Below are 18,214 nucleotides of genomic sequence, written 5' to 3' on the forward strand. Positions count from 1 at the left end.
CATTGATGAAGCAAAGTTTGTTCCAAACAACTATGCAGCAATTCTTGATCATGCTGAAGCTCCATCTGAATTGCACTTTGTGCAAGATCTTCTTGCACATAGTGAGGTTGGGTACGCCTTAACTCAGCCTGAATTATTTTCAAGTCAACAAGTTCTGAGGTTCTGGAGGACTGGAGTTTTTGATGATGGTGGTAAACGAGGAACTCCCAGTATTATCTTCCAAGTGGGTGATTCATCCTATGTAGTCACTCCTAGTACAGTACGAAGAGCATTACATCTTCCAGAAGATTGTACTTTCTCTATACCAGAGGAATCAGAACTTCGGGAGTTAATGACTGATTTGGGATATGAAAAGAGTCTGATAAAACTAGGACAATTGAAACGGGCTCATATCAGAAGAGAATGGAGTTTCTTCTTCGATTGCATCACCAAGGCTTTTGGCAACAAGTGTTCAAACTTTGATGCTATCCCAATCATGAGTCAGCACATCGGGTATTCACTTATCAATCAAACTCACTTTGATTTTGCACCTGCTTTAATTGGTTTTATTGGGGATAGGATGACAGAGGATAGAACTCTTGTTTACTTTGCTCGATTCTGTCAACTTATTTATACGTATTGTACTGATGAACTCCAGTTAGTCAGTACTCAAACCCCACCTTTTAAGGTTGCAAAAAGGTACTTTAACGACCTGATAAATGCTGACACAAAGAAATCAATGGTGAGACCATTACAGATTCCTCAGTCTGTGAAACAGATTCTGGTAAATGCTGATCCTGCTACTTACAAATCTGTTTACTCCAATGTTCAACCAACTCACCATAACCAAAATTCATCATTTTCAGTCCCTACCACTCAGGGTATATCTCAGCCTACCCTCAGAACTTATCTCAAATCCTATCTCTCCACTTCACAGACTGCTCAACCTTCTTCTTCAGCACCTACTGTGAAGCCTACATCCTCTAAGCCAAAGAGAACAAAGACTGTTCTTCAAACACCTCAAAAGAGGAGGAGGATTACTTTGAGAGATGAATCAGATTCTGAGGACCAGATTCCTTCTTCAGAACCTGTGGTAAATGAAGCTGAGAAAGCAACTTCTCATAAGGATTCTGAAATTGGGGGTTCTAGGCTTCTCAAGAGGCTTAGACGAATGATAGTTCCTGAAACTCCCAAGGAATCCAAATCAACAAGGAAGTACAAGAAACAGAGGGCACAAAGGCCAGTTTCAGATGATGAGGAGGAAGCATCTAAGGAAGGGGATCAGGAATCTCTGATCTCACAAGATAAGGAATTTGCTCCAGTCACTTCTTCTCCATCAACTCCATCTCAGGAAGCTGTATCTGACAAGGCTAACTCACCATCTGTGTCTCTTGTTGATCCAGGCACAAGTGCTGAAATTGATATTCTGAACCTGGTTGTGCCTGAAATACTTTTCTTAGAAGCTCCAACAGCAAATAATCCTTCCACAACACCTGTTACTGATGCTGTTCAAACTCCAGAGTTATCAACAACACCTTCTCTGCATCAAGATGCTGATGATCAGATTTTAGGTGAGCATCAGGATATGGCTGTTGATCAGAACTTAGTATCAGATCAGCAATTAGAGGATGCTGAAGCCTCCATTGCTACTCACACTGTTGTCTTATCAGAAGATACTGATTCTTTAAGTTCTGATGCTGCAAATGTTGGAGATACTGGTGAAGCTGCTCCAACTGTTGATGCTGATGAAGTAGGTCCTTCAGGACATACTCCTCCACCGACTCTTCCTAAGTCTGAACTGGTAAAGGAGTTTGTTATCAGGGATGCATCAGTGCCTTGAAGTGAAACTCCTGCAGGTCAGGAGTGGACTAAGGAATGGAACTCAGTTTCATGTGTTCCAAATGCTTTACATCTTGCTGAGCACTTGACTAAAGCTGATGAAATGTTAAATTCTGATGATTTTAAAACCCAGCTTAGAGTCACTGCATTGAGTACTAAACATCTACAAGGTCTTCATTCAACTACTCATGCAGAGCTACACAAGATTCAGGAGAACTTTATCAAACAGGAACAAGTTTGGAAAATTGATAAGAAAAAGTTCTTTCAACCTACCATTGACAGGATTGCTTATATTGAGAAAACTCAAGAGAAACAACAAGCTCAGATTGATCAAATTCTGACAAATCAAGCTTCTCAGCAATCGCAACTTACTGAAATCCAGACCTCAGTGGAACTACTTATCTCTCTTTTACTACCTGCTGATGCCAAAAAGGGGGAGAAGGTAATTAAGTCCAAATGCAAAACCAACAAGACATTACAAGGAAAGGATGATGGAAAAGATGACCAAGGAAACTCTGGAATGGGTAGCGGTCATAGTCAAGGTAGAAGGTTTACATCAAGACAAGCTAGTCACAGAACAAGTTCTGATACTGGGAAAAGAATAAGTTCTGCTGCTGGTAAAAGGATAAGTTCTGATGAACTTCTAGATCTTGAAGAGGAAATGTCAAGACAGTTATTTCTTCAAGAAAATCCAGGAATGGACTTGGAAAGTTTAAACGAAGAAGAAGCCAGACTTAAATCAGAGAAAGTCAAATCTAAATCTGAAGCTTCTGGTAAAAAGTCACTTCCAAAACTTAAAGGCATTGTGATCAAAGAAAGGACACATACTAAAGCAACATTGGCTAGATCACAACCACAGATAGATCCAAGATCCAAGGGTAAAGAAAAGGTATCAAGGGTTATGTACCTCCTGAGGAAGAAGAAATTGCTGATGAAAAAGATGATCTTGCTCTGACTTCAAGAAAAATTCTTAAAACAACCTCTGACATGGCTCAAGTTGTTCGGAGTCAAGAAATTGTAAGTTCTGATATTCAGAAGAAGCAAGTAACCTCTGACAGAGCTCAAGTTAACTTGATATCAGAAAATAGATCAAAGACACTCCTACCAGGATTCACTAAAGCAAAACAGACTCAATCTTTGAAGACTACTGCAAGTGGTTTTGAAGCAAGAGTAGTTACTGGAAAGGAAGCTAGAGATAAAACTGTATTGGGAAGTGCTGATGAAAGAAGAGTACACAACACTACCAATGATCCAACTTCCTTGAGTGAACCAGGTATTGGAGCAACTCCTGAGAGATTGAATCAACTGGAAACTGTACAGATGGTTTACCATACCTACTTGAAAGAATACATCATGTTGTATTTCATGACAGATGGTAGGGTTTATCATAAAAGACAAAATGCCATTCCTTTGAAGTATTTTGAAGAATTGGAGCATGTACTTTTCTTACTTCAAGTGGATGACAGAATAACAGAGACTGATGCAAACTACTTAAAAGAACAGATTCAGAGACAGAAAAGGCTTTATTCTGTTAAGTCTGACAGCATATATGTTCCAAAGTATAGAGATCATAATGGTGATATTGTTGATATGAAGCCTAATACTGCACAGATCAGAACGTATCTTGGTATTAAGGGACTTGAATTCAATCTTGAGTCTGACAAAGCTTATGTCATAAGACTAGATCAGGAGTTGAGAAAAGCAAAGATTAATGATCTCAGAGCTGCAATCTTTCAAACTGGTGAAGATACTGCAGAGCTTAAAGATGTTAAAAGGAGAATGATTGATGAACTAAGATATGCTGAGAAATGTTTGTTGAAGAACTATCTCAGAACAACTCCTGACATCAGAGTGATCAGAAAATGAAGAAGCCAAGTCGAAGATCTACAACTACTTAAATTCTGATATTTATACAGATTGAAGTTGTTATCAGAAGTTGAAATTGGTAAAAACTTTAAGGACTGTAAGTTGTAGTTATCTAGTCTATTTCTCATGCATTTGTACTTAATGTTTTTGACATCATCAAATATCTGTTAAACTTGTATATTTTGTTAATTTACAAGTTGGGGGAGATTGTTAGATATATTTGATAATGTCATGGCTAATATGTTTTATGTTTAGCTTTCAGAATCTTACGTGAACAGGATAAATCAGTACTTAACTGTTGATCAGTACTTATACTGGAAGTCAGGACTTAAGGATATCAGTACTTATATTATCAGGAGATAATCATCAGAAGATAGATATCAGAACTTAAGTGCTGAAGGACAATCAGATAAGGATAGTAGCTGATTAAAGGAAAGAAGATCGAGATAAACATAAGAAGAGATATGCATGAAGAAGGAATTCCGTGAAGAATGGAATACTTGGAAGAAAAGATATCTGATTGATATATTTTAGGAAGCAGAATTATATTCCATATCAATTAGCGATTATCTTGTAACTGTGTAGTATATAAACACAGACATATGGTTTACACTACAAGTGTTATCATTATTAGAAAAGATTATTCATTGTAACCCTTGCAGCTCTCGTGATATTTGTTCATCACTGAGAGGTAACAGTTCCATACTGTAACAGAGTTTATTGTTTCAATAAAGTTTATTTTCTGTTACTTAAGTTCTTAAAGTTCGATTTGAGTGTACTATACACTGTATTCACCCCCTCTACAGTGTGTGTGTGACCTAACATAAAAGATGAAGTTACAAGATACTCCAACATACTTATATCCGAATACTACTTGAACTACCACCGTTCAAGTTATAATCAGTTTCAAAAGTTCATCACCCAGATGAGACTAAAAGATAAGACTTGAATAGATTCAATCTTTGAAATATTATTGAATGAAATGAAGTTAAGAGATACTTCATTAAGTCCCGATATATATATTCATATATATATCTCCCATACGTTTCCTAAAAACCTCTGTCATGTAAAGTACGAACAGAGTTGCAATATCCAATAAATTTGGAAAGGAAAGAATTTTGGCATAAACCCGATATCTTGCTGATCAGGCAAAGATACCAATAAGTAACCTTTTCTACTAGTAGATGGATGAATCCCCCACCGGTTATCACCCTGGCCTCATTAGGACCTTGTGCTGGACCGCCACCCGGCCTCTTACGCGTTGATGGACTGCCACCCAGCCACTTACACTTTGATAGACCGTACCCCGGCCTGTCACTTATGTCGACTCAATTAGATGGACTTACTTCCCGAACGTTGGGCAAGTAATCAAATTGTTTTCTCAAAACAGCAACCACGTTGCGAATGTAAAATACACCACAGAGCCGGATCCCCCAGGTTTTGAGCGAGTATTTAAATCCCCTTCGAAAGGAGGATCTTAAATATAAAAGAATGAGTTTTGGGATCCGCCCTAACTTTTAGAAATCATTTTGAAGACTCGAAAACATTTTTAAGAATGTTTGGAGTAATGCTGATTTATTAAAATAAATCAATCCCGATATATTAGAAATATCTGAATATTATTATTTAAATAATATTCTCATAAAGATAATCCTTATAAAAATAATCGAAGTAGAAGTTTTAAAACTCATACTTGAAATGAATATTAAATAACCAAAGATATACTTATATGAAAGTACTATCTTTATTTGAATAATCGAAAATAAGTTTGATTATTGAAACATTATTCTTTAATAAAATAAAGAATATTAATAAATAATAAGCGGAGTCATAATACCTCGAATGAATATTATAAATAATATTCATTAAATAAAATAAACAGAGTCATACATCCTCAAATGAATATTCAAATAATATTCATTAAATAGAAAAACAAAGTCATAAGTCCTCGAATGAATATTCAAATAATATTCAGTAAATAAAATAAAGTTATCGAATAAACCTTATTCGATCAATAGTTTTGAAAACTATATCCCTATATATATAAATATATATATATATATATAATATACTCGGGAACATCGACTCCCGGTTTAGAAATATGTTAACCTTTGGGTCCCCTATACTAAGGGTATACGCAACTACTGCTTATTTCTAGCATAGGTATTATGCAACTATAAGCATTGAAATCAACAGATAGATAACCAGATTATGAAATAGATATGCATATATACCATATCAGCATGCTCCAATATATCGCAAAATTTGCTAATAACAATCATGCACTTATCACAAGATAATGCATATACATATATACATCACAACAACAGTATAGCGGGTAGAAAACGTGCCTGAGTGCTCCCGGATAGACTTAAGCTTAGAGTGGGTCCAATAACCTATGAACAACAACATAAGTCAGAATTAAACCCCGGTCTCTTAAAAAACTAGACTTTAACCATTTAGAGTCCTAACGTTCGCTTTCGCGCTTAACGATTTACTTAAGTCGCTCGAGTACCCTCGGCTCCACCATTTTTAATAAATTAACCATTAAGAGTTTTAAGGCGATTCTTTCGCGAGTACCTTACCAACTGCCTAATCTACTTATCATATTTGTTTCATACCTCAATTAGTCATTTAAAGTCCTTAACCAAGGTTTCAAAGTAAGGCGAGGGGTAATGGTTTGTTCGCAAAACGCCGTTACTTAAAACGGTCGTTTCTCCTAAACCGTTCATCGGATTCAAACGAACCACATATCAAAACGAAGCTCGTAACATGAGCTATCTAAACATGGAAATGCTCAAAAGTTAACAGTGAGTTCAAACGTTCTGATGTTAAGAACAAAAACAGTCTAAAGTAAATCGGACATTACGACGACTATATTTATGCGATTACCAATTTTTATACCACTCCAATCAATCCACAATTCAACCCACAATCAACATTACAACAAAAATCCCTCCAAACCTCACCACATCATTCCATTACTTCATGTTTTATCCAACTTATTCAATCACAACAAAAGCTACTAACCATACTAAGGTTCATTAACTAATAACCAAGATTCAACCATCAAAATCTCTACAAACTCAACCAAACTTTAAACAAACAAGCATCATGCTTCACATATACTATATCAATAATAACCATTCCTAAATACTCAAAACTAAAAGCTAGGGTTTGAAGTTTATACCTTGTTGAAGCTTCTTAACACAACACAAGAGCTTTGAATGCCTAAAAGAACCTTGATCCTTGCTTGTATAACCTTAAACTTTCATAAAAATTCAAGAAAACTAAAGTTATTTTTTGAAAGTTACTATTCACCATCTTCTTCCTTGAATTATTGGAAGAGATTGTGAAGGAAATTGAAGCTTAGATTCATGGGATAGCTATATCTATGTATAAGGAACCTTGGATAATTACCTCATGATTTAACATGCTTGGATCTTGGATTTTGATTTTTTTTTCTCCTTGAAAATGAAGAGAAAGCCGAGAGCTTCCTTGAAGAAATGGAGTGTTTTGTGTTTTTTTTGATGTTATGATTTGTTTTTGGCTTGGTTGATCCACTTTGTTTGTTTAATTAACTTTTTACCATGGTAAAGAATGAATGGTTCACAATCAACCAACCAATCCCTCCTTTTTGTCATGCTTAAGTCACCATGCTTATGTCATCTTCCACACTTGTCTTCTTCTTGTTGGTGTGATGACATCATCATCCACTAACCCCCTTGATTAACTCCTAATTGCTTGCATAATGACCGCTGATATGTTATACGGTTCGCTTAACTTTCATTCTCGTTTATCGTTTGAGGGATCATACCCGGGATTTTATTACTTGGGTTCCCTTAACCTTTCTCAATACATTATATTCCTTTTATGATCCTCTCTTATAATCTTTGAATTTAAATCCTTTCAATCATGTTACCTTATACTCAATTCTTTCGGTATCTGATGGATTCTCGGGAAAAATCAAAAGGTTCAAATTTGGATTCTGACGATCTTTACATACACTTATATACCACATAGAGTACTAATAATATCCCAAAAGATCAATAAAAGAACCACTACATAGTGTGGCATGAAAAGTTTTCTTATTCAGCAAAACACTATTCATAAGGGTTTCAAAAATTCCAAAAATTGGGGTTATTACAGTATAAACCTGGGATTTCTGTGAAATTAAATGAGGATGATATGATAAACGCGATATGTAAAGTAGTAATGTGATGTGATATGAGCAAACCTTATTCTATAAAATAGACTCATTGACTATTGGATAGCTTGTTTTACTTAACTACTGCAACGGTAATGTCGGAAGTATTACTAGTATGGAAGCTTTGACGTGAAGCTACGAATAAGATAACATGCAACGACAATTGAAGTTTTTGCCGATTAAGGAAGGCAAATGGACCTGATAAAGGAGAAAAGGTAGATTGGAGTAAACGAATTTTTATGTAATTGTTTCTTTAATATGGTACCTTGTTAAAGGTCGGAAAAACAACAACCAACTCATACAGTAAGGACAACCAGGTTTGTGATTTTCTAAACTTTTAAAACAAGTTTTCGAAAAAGATTTTCCTTTATAAATTTCTAAAAGCCTTTTCGAATAAAATGATTTTTAAACATTGGTTGTCAAGTTACTATTTGAGTTTCTTGTTTGTTAGAAAGCCCGGATTACCTGGAAGAATGCTGTTTCAGACTTAGTATTGTTAATTTAGAGGACAAAGTGATCCGTGATTATGAAGAAGTTGGTTATTCTCAACAGAAAGGTACAAAGATTGTTTGATAAGATTAACAACAGAATCAGTATACGGAGCAATTACTCATCCAATTATAGGATTATCCAAGTTCAAAGAATTCACTGATCAAACAGAAGTCTGAGTATGACTGAAGGAGATTGAGAAGATTTCCAGATTTCCTAAAAAGAAGAATATTATTAACGCAAGGATCTTAATGTTGATTGCTTCGGGGTTATTCTAAATTGAAAAAGGAAACTCGAGATTGTCTGGTAGGGACGTCATTATAATCGAGTTGTTAAAGTATTATATATAGAGGTGTGATGCTAAAGACGCAAGACGTGACAAGTAAGAATCTACCATAATGCTTAATTTGCGAAGGCATTTCAACGTACTTTTTAAAAATTATTATATGAAATAATGGAGATATGATCGAACAAGCTCGAAAGATGAATATAAGTGAAATGTGGATGGTGACCAATGGTATCGTTCTTGTCTTCAATATTACAGCGTATATTCCCTTTTTGATTCCTAAATAAGTATGAACTTCTTTTCTTAAATAAACTCCTTGCTGTGATATCGAAAAGGAGGATATTGCATTCCTTTCAAATTTAATTATTTCCCTCAATTTTTGCTTTCTGATTGGGACAACCAGTGTTATGATGAGACACTTTGTCAGAATGACGAAGAGTCAGGTGGGACGCCACCTAATCATATATTGTATGCCATATGGTACAAAGGACTGGCCATCTTAAGTACCAATGTGGTTGTCTCATTCATATTCAAATCCTTGTTTCTTCTTTCTTTTCAACTCTAATTTTTGTTGGACTTTGAATCCTTCTAGTCGTTTCGTTGTACTGTCGTTCTATGCAAGAGGTTTTCAAACAGAAATCAACGTATCCTGAATTAAGCGGACGAAGTTCCATCTACGTCTTATGCATGGGAAGGAAATAAGGGCACCTGGCAAGGATTGCAAATCACTAGTCCCAGTGAAGAATCCACTAAGAATCAAGGGAATCTACTTCAATAAGGAATATGTTTTCAAGAATAAGAATACGCGATTTTCCTGTGAAATATGTTATTTAGAATACGGACGTGATGATATGGATGATCAAGGTGAATACCTTATGCGTTAAAGTATTAAAAGAAATGGGAGAAACTTAATTGTTTATCTCTCAAAGTTTTGTTGATAAGATGAATTACCCTGTTGAATTGATAAGCTTGTGATTAAGGAGTAACAAGTCAAGAACGTGTAGTTGTTAAATAAGTGAGTACCAATGTTGAAATTGAAATTCTTGGCAATAAGTTTTGTAGAATTGATATCCTGAAAGGTAAGAAGATTTGATATTATTCTAAGGAAGGGATTGACTACTAAAGCGTGATGTCCATACAGACCGTCGTGACGAAAAGATAATTCTGAGGATGCTAAATGAGAAGGTGAGGAGGTTCAGAAGATGAAAGAAGGTAACGAATTTGTTAATGATAATAGTGGTGATCAAGATATGAGCCTTATGGTGATTATGGAATATATAAAAGTCGGAAGCAAACAAAGTATGGAGATTTTATAGTAATTAAGGAGTTTCAAGATATGTTTTTAGATCAGTTATCACCATTTCTTTCGGATATAGAAATTGAGTTCGTGACTGATTTAGCACCTGAAATGAAGCCAGTGTCCAAGGCCCCGCACAGAATGGTGCCAGTTAAAGTGAAGAAGTTAGCAAAGTAAATGCAAGAAATGCTAGAAGAAGAAGCGATTAGACTTAGGGTACCCCATAAGGTGCACCGGTATTAAATGTTAATAAGAAAGATGGAAGTATGTGATTATGTGTCAACTAGCAAGAGCCCAACAAGTTTACTATCAAGAACAAGTATCTGTTACCTTGACCCAATGATTTGTTTGATCAAACGAAGGAAGCAAAGCACTTTTATAAGACTGATTTAAGACTTGATATTTCACCAATTGAAGACTAAACCTATGGATGTATCAAGGATAATTTTCAGAACTAAGTACTGTTCTCATATTGTTATCTATATTAACCAATATACCAGTAATATTTGAACTGGATGGACAGCACCTTTAAGGAATATCCGAGTAAGCTATAGTTGTAATACTTAAAGTTAATGGAAAACCATGCAAATCGTTTAATGATGACTGGGAAGTTGGAGAAGAAAGAAGTTGTATAAAATATAGTTCTTAGCATAGATAATCAATGTAGAGAAGATCAAAAGAAATTCAGCAGAAGTTAAAATTACTATGAATGAAAAGAGACCTGAAACACCAACAAAAGTAAGAAGTTTTATCATGGGTCGGTTACTATTGGAAATTGGTGCAGGATTTGGTGAAAGTTGCAATATCTTGGACGAAGCTAACCAAGGAAAGCAAGAAGTTTTGTGAAATGGAGAAGGATGAAGGGAAAGTTTTGCGGAGTTAAATGAAAGAATGGTTTCAGCACCTGTTTTATCAATTTAAAAGTATCAAGAAGGTTTGGTAGTTGATAGTGATGCTTCTCATTAGGGAATAGGATGTGTGTTGATGCAGCACAATAGGGTTATTGTATATACATTCAGACAACTGAAACCTTATGAGCAGAAGTATCCAACCCATAATTTGGGAGTAACAGTAATAATATTCATTTTGAAAGATTTGGGAACATAATATGTATGAAGAAAGGTGTAAGATCTATACGGGTTATAAGAGGTTGAAGTATATATTCACGAGGAAAAGCAAAGATAGAGGAAAGCAATAACGGACATAGAGACTATACCGGAAGAATTTTCTATGGAATTTTAGAAGTTGAAATTGAGAATCAGAGTTTATAATCCAAACAGGAGCAAGGATGAATAGTATGACCTTTCAGTCGAAGTTGTTAAGGGAAAGATAAGGAGATGTCAAAAGAAGATAATGGATCACGATGTTAGCAGTTGTGAGAGGAAATTCATACGCCCAGGAGAATGATCACGATATCCCCAGATTCTCCTCCAGCACTTGGACGCTACAAGCAGAAGAATTAAGGAATGAGATCCCATAGGGAATTTACAATATCGAGTATTTAATCTATTGAAGAAATGCCAAGATATATAGAAACTTAAAGAAAAATAGTGGTAACCAGATATAAGAAGGGAATTTCAAAATAAATTGGGAAGTGTTAGACATGCCAAAGAATTAAAGCGAAGTATTGGAAGCCTAATGGATAAGGCAGACCCAGGGAATGGTTTTACAAAAAGTGAATCGTGAAAGGTACCAGTGATGTTCATGGAGAAAAAGAATGAAATTATAAGAGTATGTACTGATTATCGGGAGTTTAACAAAACCATGAATAAGAAGAAGTGAGACCCTATAAAGAATTAATTACTTATGAGTCCTAATTTAAGAAGTGTGTTATGTATTGAGAATTAACTTAAGATCTGACCTGAGAATATATCAGAGATTACAATTAAAATGAGTTAAAAGCATTATAAGCTCTGGCGATATTATGTAAAATAACAAGTGTATCAGTTGTTTATAAGGAATGAAGGAACACGGTGTACAAGGAGTACTTGGATAAGCAAATTGTATGTATTGATAACATCCTCAGCTATTCAAAGAATAAGAAAGTTTGTGTGGAACGCCCAAGGATTTTTCTCCAAAAATCAGAAGGAAAACAACTATATGTTGAGTCTTCAAGAATGAAATTTTGACTAGGGTTAACAAAAGATTCTGAATTAATCCATTAACAACTACCTAAGCAAAGATGTATGGTAACAGATGCATTATGCCAACTGGAAAGATTGGATGTAAATAAGACCACCGAGGAGTTAGTAAACGAAATTGTATTGAGAGAAATTATGAGTATAGAGATAGGACCAGTAGTGTTAGTAAAAGTGTCGTCTTGAAAGAGATTGGATAAGTTTGAGTAGAAGGGACAAGCTAAGTCCTAAAATTAGTGAGCCATTCGAGGTATTGATAAATATAGATAAAGTTGTTCATAAATGATATGACCGTCATACCAGTGTGTATACCTAATGTATTTTACTTGTCAATATTAAAGTGATAAGTATTGGGTTTAAATTAAGTAATTGATCAGAAGCCAATGGGGCTCTTGTCTAAGTGTTCTGCATATAGTGATCAATCCAAATTCTTGATCGTTTAAGGCAAGTCCTTGGAAATGAGTGCATACCTATTATGAGTACGTTTGAACCTTCGAGTATAAGGGTCTACTTAGAAATTTGAGTCAGATATGCTTGACAAATATCCTCACTTAATTAGTTAGACCAGATTCCGAGGACAGAATCCTTTTAAGGGGGAAGGATATAACGACTCGTGTGTTTTTGAATTATTTAAATATGTGATTATTACGGAATTATTAAATAAAATATGTGTATTGGTTTTGACCACTCTGTGTTGGTTGATTATTATATAGGTGTAATTTATAATATACCGGGTTGTTCGTGTGATTAATTATGGAGTCGTATTGGATTGTTTTCATTTTCAAAAGTGGATTTGGTGCAAATTTATTTGCATAAATATTGGGAATGTTTCAAAAAAAAATTATTTTTATGATTTTATAATTACAATAATTATTTTTAGGATATCATAAAATTAAGAAATCAATATTTTATTAATTATTTATCTTTAAATGATTTTCTGAATGCTTTTATTTGTAAAATCCATATTTAATTCTAAAATTCTTCAAAAATTATGAAACTCGTATTTATTTAAGTTTGGAATATTCCGAGAATTTTAAAGTTATTTTGGAAATTTTCGGGATTAATTTCACACGCTCGTTGTTTCGCTTCATTGATAAAAGCGGATATAAAGTGCATTTTAAAAATCATTTTAAAATTTTAAAATTTATGTTTTATTAACTTCGGGATATTTGTAATATTTAAGATTGTTTTCCTGATTTTCTGAATCTGTTTTAAGTACACCTCGGTTCGTTAAATGAGAAATACGGGTATAAATTGCGTTTCAGAAATTATTTTAAAATTACAAAATTTATGTTTTTATAAACTCCGGGATACGTTTGATATTTTAAAAATATTTTCATAATTTTCGGGGGCTATTTTATTCGCACCTCGTTTTGTTAATTTCGAATTTCGGGGCAAAAAGAGACCTTTAAATCTTCGTAATTATTGCAAAAATTACGTGTCTATTTATTTGACACGTGTCCTGAATCACAGGTACGTGGCAGCTGTTGGTCATTAAAAAGAAAACACAGACACAAATAATCACACCTGTACCCCTTTCTCCCCATTTTCTCTCGGCTTAATCAGAAATCGTAACGGGGGGGGGGGGGGATTAATCTGTGTCTCAATTCCATCTTTTCCTTTCCTCCCTGTTTTACTGCGTTTTGCCGCACTTTGCCCGTTGTTACTCCGGATTCCGGCCGCCGCCGTGTTTTCCCGGTGAACTGTGGTGGTAATTGCTGGTTTTGGTTTCGTTTCTGTTAATGAACTATACTATTACATAAATATACATGTTATATGTATGTTTCAGTGGTTTAATTCCCGTGTTTCCTTGGTCGCCGCCGCCCCTCACCGGAAACGGCGAGGGTGCTGGCGCGTGGCTGCGAGTCGCTGTATGCTGTTCTTGTTGCCTTGGTTGTTTCTGTGCTTTGATGGCTGTGTGGTTCCATTCCCTGCATAATTCCATTTATTGCTTCGGTATTGTCAATTTGAAATATGGCTGTGTTGTTGTGGTTAACTCGAACTCTTATTTTGGGTTGTTCGAATTATTTTGAGATTCTTGTGAATAAAATTCGAAGAAACCTTCTTGATTATTCGAATTTTCTTTGAAATTATTTTCGATTGCCCGTAAAAATTAATCGGTGGAAATTTGTGATGGAAACCCGACAAACACGGGCACCCGCGAATTTTCGCCGCCGTCGGCGATGAGCCTCGGTGAGCCGACGGTGGACTGTGATGACATGATTCTGAGTCCTAATATTTCAAATTAATAAATAAAATCGGTTATAAAATTTATTTTAAAGCGAAAAATAGGATATGATTATTGGAGTTATGCTAGTGTGGGGATGACTGATTGGATTGATTGTAATTTATTGTTGTTGTGGATTTGGGTTGAGGCGTCGAAGTGTTTCGACGGGTTAGTCCGATAAATAAAGGAGGTGCTGCCCAATTTCCGAGAAATCGAACTACGGAAATACGGGAGCGTATCCAGTAATTTTCGGGCCGTTGAACGAGTATATATATAAATATATATATGTTGTATACAAAATTTGATTGTATGTGGTGGCAAACCGTTCTGCCAAAAAGTAATAACCCTAATTTTTGTTAAATGACGAGTATACGTATTTTCTGAAAACGAACACTGAACCGGTTTCTCGAGAACGTGAACCCTGATTGTGGAATGTGTTATTGTATTGTACTAATGTATATAATTACGAGTTGGGTTTGAGTATTATTGAGTAGAATTGGTGTTGAGGATATGTCAAGCATACCTAGACGTCTAACGTAGGGTATTTCGACCCTGTAGATTATAGTCGGGAACCTGAAAGTGGACGATGGACTAAAGATAACCTAGTGGTCAGTCGACGAGCTCCGTAGAGTTCCAACAGGAAGACCCGAGTGTCGAAATCGAATCTAATGTGATCTAGTGATTGGACGTTAGAGCCTGAGCAGCAAAGTCGGCTCAAAGTTGATCAGTAATAGTTGTAAAGCCCTGTAAGGCAAGTATTTCTGAACTTTTCTTCAAGATATATTACCAATGTTTTCGAACTGTTTTATAACATGTCGCTATTATTCAAAATAACTCTTGTTTACATTGCAAGTGCATTAAATTATTTACCCTTGAATCCCTGATTTTTCTTGATCTTGAGCCGTAAGCCTTGTTCTTTGTAAACCATCCTTTGTTGATCCTCAGACACCAAACCACACAAATATGATACTATTTCCCAAATGTTTAACTAGCAAACACCAATCACCAGAAGAAGATGGTTTGAAAACACAGAAACTTTTATACTCCAATCATTCTTAGTAACATCAAAGAACCATATCCTGAAAAATCATTACTGGTTTGATACCTGACCCTTGTACAAACTGAAAACCGTTTCTTATACATACCCTGATATACCCTTGAGATATCCATGAGTTTTCTTACATTTTTATGCAAATGTTTAACTTTCATCGATTATGATCTTGTTTTATTGAATCATATTGTTATCATATTGAACTGCTTTAGGATTGGATAGTTTTTATATATGTGGAGCAGATTCGTGGTCAGACCATACCAATGGTCAAGTTAGGCCAATGTGTGCCTTGGATCCAGTAATTAGATCAATGCTGTGTGCTTGCTCGGGGTTAGTGCGTGACTGATCAGCAGCCTAACCTTGGTTTTATAACTTAAAATGAATATCCAATTCTAATGAATAGTTAAAAAGAAACTTGATTCCTTTGAATCATCTCATTTGATCATGATTTAACCTCAGTTATCGTTATCATGACTTGCTGAGCTAGATAGCTCACCCTTGCGATTCTTTTATATATTTTACAGTTGAAAAGAATATGGATGATAATGAAGTTCCTCATTCCAAAGTGCGGGCCAAGGTTCCAGTCGAGTTGGATCGAGCTAGCAGAAGTTTCATGCGGTAAAGAGATAGTCAGACTGTAAGAATGATTTTATTATCAATTGTAAGTTAAATTAGTTGGGATTTGGTACGATGTAATAATTAAGGTTGTGGCTTGTTTTCATATTTTAACCTGTTGCGATCCGTGGTTTTGTGAAGCATGGTCATTATAAATAATATTTCTTATATAGGTTGATATATTGTGTTTGTGTTGTGGACCCCAAACTTCTGACCCGGGTTTGGAGGGCGCCACATCTATCATGTACGCGATGTTGTGTACAACGTCTGATGTTGCTTATTCAATTAGTGTGACGAGCAGATATCAGTTTAATCCAGGTCAAGACCACTGGAAAGCAGTGAAAAACATCCTTAAGTACTTGCGAAGCACTCAGGACATTTTTCTTGTTTTTGGTGGTGAATCTGAGTTGAAAATAGAGGAGATGTCAACGTCGAGAGAGTTGACACACATAACAACATAGCAGACCCACTCACAAAGCCACTTTCTCAAAGTCACTTTGATTGTCATAAAGACAAGATGGGTATTAGATACCATAGTGATTGGCTTTAGTACAAGTGGGAGATTGAAAGAGATATGTCCTAAGTCCAATCATGTATGAGGATTTAGGAATAACTTTTATGTAATTTGTTTTGATTTCATTGATATTAATAAAAGACTTGTTTTGTTTTTATTACGGTCTCTATCTATTTAAATGTTTAAATAAGATATACCACAGTTTAGAGTAAAGCTTTTTATGGATTGTGCTGAGATCATAATAATGAGACCTAAAAGATGATAACTCTAAACTTAAATAGTTCCTGGTTGTAGGATTACTAACTGGTAATTAATAATCCGCAAAGATCAATACATACTATGCTTGCTTCATTATGAAGGATGTCTGTTCTCATAGACATTTTTGTGGTGACATTATAGCTAGTATGTAGGTGCTTATTATAGAATAAGTTCACTGAACATGACTCACACAGCTGAACGACTGATGGAGTTCACTCACGTGTTAGCAGTTGTTCACATAGTGATAGTTGTACAAGTATCCTTAGACTTTAGGTCATCATAGTCATCTTGTGTACACTGAACTATGCTTTGGTTTAGTTCTTAGTCTCAAGGGACAATTATAAGGGCTCTACTGGGTATAGGAATTTGTACACGAAGATAGTGTATGATCAATAAAGGATCTACCCCTTCTAGTGAAGGAAGAGAATGTTCAATGCTGATCCACTTATGTTAGTTCAGGAATCTCTGGCCAGAGTGAATGAAATTAGAAATGAGTTTCTAATTTACATTAAATAGAACTAAGCATAGTGAATGGGAAAGCACGTGATTAAATAAGAAAGGCTTGACACAAGTTCCATGCCTTATATTTAATCGTGACATTGCAGGGTAGAAGGAATTAATTGTATGGTAACTACTCACTGAATAGGTTCTTGGTATTCTAAGCAGTGAATTCGTATTATCCGGATAGTCGCGATATGCTGAGAAGTATCCTTCACGATGTAGAATAAATATGATTAATTAATAAATCATATTTAATGAATTAGAGAATTTATATAAATAATGATAAAATAGTTTTATTATTATTTATTTCTACTACCAGCTTAATATTGAACCTACAGGGTCACACCATAAAAGAGAATGATTTAATGGTGGAGAAATTAATTAATAATGGTTGATAATTATTTATTTATGAAATAAATAATAAATTGGAAAATTTAATAATTGATTAAATGAGATTTAATTGATTATAAATTAATTAAGAAAAAGTTCTTAATATTATTAATTAATAATTTAATTTTTGGAAATTAAATCAAGTGAGAGAATTATTTCTAAAGTGTTTAGAAAAAGGATTAATAATTAAAAGGTGTTTTAATTATTAGTGAGAATAATAAAGGGTTAATAATAATAATATTTTATGGGAAAATTTTCAGCTGAAAATTTTGCCTATAAATATACTATTATAAACCCTATTTTTGCCTCAACCAAAAAGATTTACAAAACCCTAATTCTCTCCATCTCCTCCTCCTTCATTACATCATTTTCTTGGTGGATACCGGTGGAGTGCTTCACACTTGAGGAGCAGCTGCTAAGGATCTCCGTTCATCATTTTTGGATCGCCATTAAAGACCTCCATCTTTCCATTAACGTAAAGCTTCTTAAGGTAAACATACTGAACTATGAATTAAATATTATTTTTCGCATGGATCCTACGGAGGGTTTCATTTTTT

This window comes from Apium graveolens, chromosome 10 (assembly GCF_009905375.1).
Source record: "Apium graveolens cultivar Ventura chromosome 10, ASM990537v1, whole genome shotgun sequence".
Lineage (NCBI taxonomy): Eukaryota > Viridiplantae > Streptophyta > Magnoliopsida > Apiales > Apiaceae > Apium > Apium graveolens.